Below are 3,449 nucleotides of genomic sequence, written 5' to 3' on the forward strand. Positions count from 1 at the left end.
ATGATCACTGTGTGTAAATTAAAAATCTATGTGAGTGTGGTGTGTACTTTTTTTAGTTATTTAGACAAAAAACTATTGACAATTGATGCTAACAGAAGTGGTGAGGGAGAGAGGCTTTCACTTTTCTTTTTGCACCCTTTTTTATCATTCGAAATATTTTCTTTACCACATTACGTGTTACTTCTATTTTAAAAAAACAATAAAAAGAGGAGAAAGTATCAAATGGAAAATAAGGAAATAGGCAGTTTCTTGGTTCTAAATATCCTCTCCTAGCCAGAGGTCCTGGGACACAGTGGACAGTACCTAGTTCAAGGACTGGCAAGCAGACCTCCTCTCTGCAGCTCAGTCCCTTGTCTGTAAATCGACAATTGCCCACCTCAGTGCTGCATGAAGATTTGATCAATTATCATGCTTGGTACATAGTTCTCAGTCAATACATGGGGCTTCTCCTATAAGCAGCAAAGCTATAGTATCACAAAACTCCTGTGCAGATGTAGTAGAGTGTTAATAGAATAGAGCAGTGTGCTGTAAGGATAAATAGGACTACGTGGCAGAGATGGTGACTGGGGCAGGGGAAGGGGGGGTGTTGGGAGGTGAGAGAAATGGGTAGGAGAAAAGGATTCAGGAAGGCACTGTCAATGAAGGCTCTGACCCAATACACTGCTCCTTCCTGGGTGCCTCAGGAAGAGCAGGAGCCACAATTGGCCAGGCCAGGGCTCCCTGAGGTGCCAAGGGAGAGATGTCAGATTGATATAAGGAGAGAGAGATACCTAGCTTGAACCCAGAGGAAGGGTTCGATTGGAGCACATAGAGATCATTTGGTGCCTATGGGGTTGTGCAAGAAAATTCTGCTGGTGGGGTATGTCTGTGTGTATGTTTGTGTGTGTGAGTGTGTAAGCTGTGAATATAGAAATAAATACCTCTCAAGGTCTTAACATTCACACTAAGGGAAAGAAAGAAAGCTGAGTTCCCCAGGGGACTATCACTGTCAGCATGCAGTCTAATTTGCATAATTTAGGTGTTGGTAATAGTTCAGTAATTAAAACTCTTTGGAAAAAAAAAAAAAGGCAGATGCATAAAATGTATCCCAGGGCCAGTTTCTAAGAGATGATATTCACTACATTTTGTGTCTTGGTGAGTATGGGCAGCATAGGGTTCCTTGCCCACTCACGCTCTTGTCCTGTATATATCAGGGGCACACAGTCACTGAGTCTTCTGTCAAATGAGGATAATGAGAGAGCATACCTCCTAAGGTTGATGGGAGGAGTCAACGAGTTAGTACATATGAGGTTGTAAACAACTTTTTCATCTGGTCAGTGCCTGATTTAATGTTAACTCTGAGACTGATAAGACAAGAGGAGGCTTTCTTTTGACCAGGCTGGTTAAGTCATTAGTTATACCCCTCTCCCCCAGCTGTAATCTTGGAAAAAATGCAATTAACTCAAGTGGCCTCTTAGCACTGACAAACTAGAGAAAGAGAGCTTGTGGACTGGACAGAGAGAGAATGAGTGAGACCTATGGAACTGCAAGAAGGGAGAAAGAGTCAGGGCAGGTATTCTTGCCTTTTCGTCTTTTATCCACAGGAGGGGCGTCATGACAGCACCGTCTCTCACTGCACTCTCACCTTCTGTGTGTAACCCAACGGAACTACTTTCTACTTTGCGTGTGTTCCCATGCCCGTGCCTTGGCTCAGGGTGTTCTCTTTGCCGGGAACGTGCTTCCTCTCAACGCGTCACACCCGGCGTCCCCATCTTGCCAGAATCAGCTCAGGCATCACTTCCTCAAGGAAGCCTCATTCCAGGACTCACGTGTCCTTTCTCCCCTCCCCCCAATTAAGTAGCTGTTCCTTGCGGTGGCTATTCCCTCCTTCCACCTTAGGGTACAGCTTTCTACCCGTGTCTCCTTCACCGGACTAGGAGCATGTTGAGGAAAGGAAGTTTGCCTTTTTCCTCTTTGGGTTTCTTCTACCTCCCCACACCGTGCACTTGGTAAGCAGGCACTAATTAGCAGTCTAATGTGTGGATTAATATATCAGTCAGCCCGTTGTCAGCTGAATGAACAGCCTCCACTCAGGACAAGTGCCTGCTCCCATTCCCATCCTCACTGCCCCCCACCTCGTCGTCTGACTTCTCTCACCAAGCAACCCGAATCAGCTCTCCGCGGCTCCTCACTGGCCTGCAGCCCAAGTAGGCATCTCCCTGTATCATGGCGGTCACCAACGACATCATCATCCACCAGAAAAAACAATGCCGGGGTGCTCCTGGTGGCGCAGTGGTTAAGAATGTCTGCCAATGCAGGGGACACGGGTTCGAGCCCTGGTCCGGGAAGATCCCACATGCCACAGAGCAACTAAGCCCGTGAGCTACAACTACTGAAGCCCGCGCGCCGCACCTAGATCCCATGCTCCGCAATAAGAGAAGCTGCCACAATGAGAAGACTGCGCACCGCAGTGAAGAGTACCCCCACTCACTGCAACTAGAAAAAGCCCGTGTGCAACAACAAATACCCAAATGCAGCCAAAATTAAATAAATAAATTAATTAAAAAAATTATTTAAAAAAAGCCAACTTTATCGTAAACGAGTCTTATTTGAAATAATTGTGCAGGATTCCTGGTGGAGTTTCATAAGCATCTTCCTTCTGCTTGAGAGAAGGTGATGACATGGTGAGGAGGACACCATGTCCTCTGGAAGACTTTCTGCTAAGGCTTCGGGACACTCCCTGACATGGAGTCAGTTTGGAGATGCTGGCATAGGGCCCCTGAGACTGAGAACCATGTGCATTGGCTGTGACTGACCATTATGAGGCTCAGCCGAGGGACTTGACTCAGAGCCCCTCTCCTAGGCAGTGGGGTCCCTGGTCCACCCTGTCCTCCAACTGCCACGCCCCTAACTGTGGCTTAGAACTTTGCTTCTCAGTACGCTCGCCTGTGCCTACCTGTCCTTCAGATGACTGCTGGCTCAGGAGCTGGGAAAGCTTTTTGAGGACCAGGTGAAAGCCACATTTTGTGATTCAGGCATCCGCCAACTCTAGTTTTATAAGGAAAACTCAGCTGTCTTTGATATTTGTTTCTTTGTTTTTGGTTTTGGTTTTGAGCACTCTAAAATCTTGTTGCCTCTCCCCCTTCCGATTTGCAGGACAGCTGGGGAAGAAACCAGCTTGGTTGCTTGAGCATCTTTTAATCCTTCTCAGCTGTGTGTGAAGAGGGCTTTCCTCAGAGGAGTTCCAGATTTTATTAAAAAAAGAAATAATTGGGCTTCCCTGGTGGCGCAGTGGTTGAGAGTCCGTCTGCTGATGCGGGGAGCGCGGGTTCGTGCCCCGGTCCGGGAGGATCCCGCGTGCCGCGGAGCGGCTGGGCCCGTGGGCCGTGGCCGCTGGGCCTGCGCGTCCGGAGCCTGTGCTCCGCGATGGGAGGGGCCGCAGCAGTGAGAGGCCCGCGTACTGCAAAAAA

At 48.2% G+C, this 3,449-nt stretch overlaps 1 protein-coding gene across 1 annotated transcript in view; it reads left to right on the forward strand.

Annotated features, from left to right (window-relative positions):
* The first annotated feature begins 2,934 nt into the window (after positions 1–2,934).
* The window catches only part of LOC103082426 (protein lifeguard 2-like), a 20,922-nt gene continuing 20,407 nt past the window's right edge, over positions 2,935–3,449 (forward strand). Inside the window, exon 1 of the mRNA XM_007461890.1 lies at positions 2,935–3,014. The gene's annotated coding sequence lies outside the window, so the exon portion shown is untranslated. The remainder of the gene's footprint in view (positions 3,015–3,449) is intronic.

The sequence above is a fragment of the Lipotes vexillifer genome, unplaced genomic scaffold (assembly GCF_000442215.2).
Source record: "Lipotes vexillifer unplaced genomic scaffold, Lipotes_vexillifer_v1.1 scaffold663, whole genome shotgun sequence".
In the NCBI taxonomy this organism is placed as follows: domain Eukaryota; kingdom Metazoa; phylum Chordata; class Mammalia; order Artiodactyla; family Lipotidae; genus Lipotes; species Lipotes vexillifer.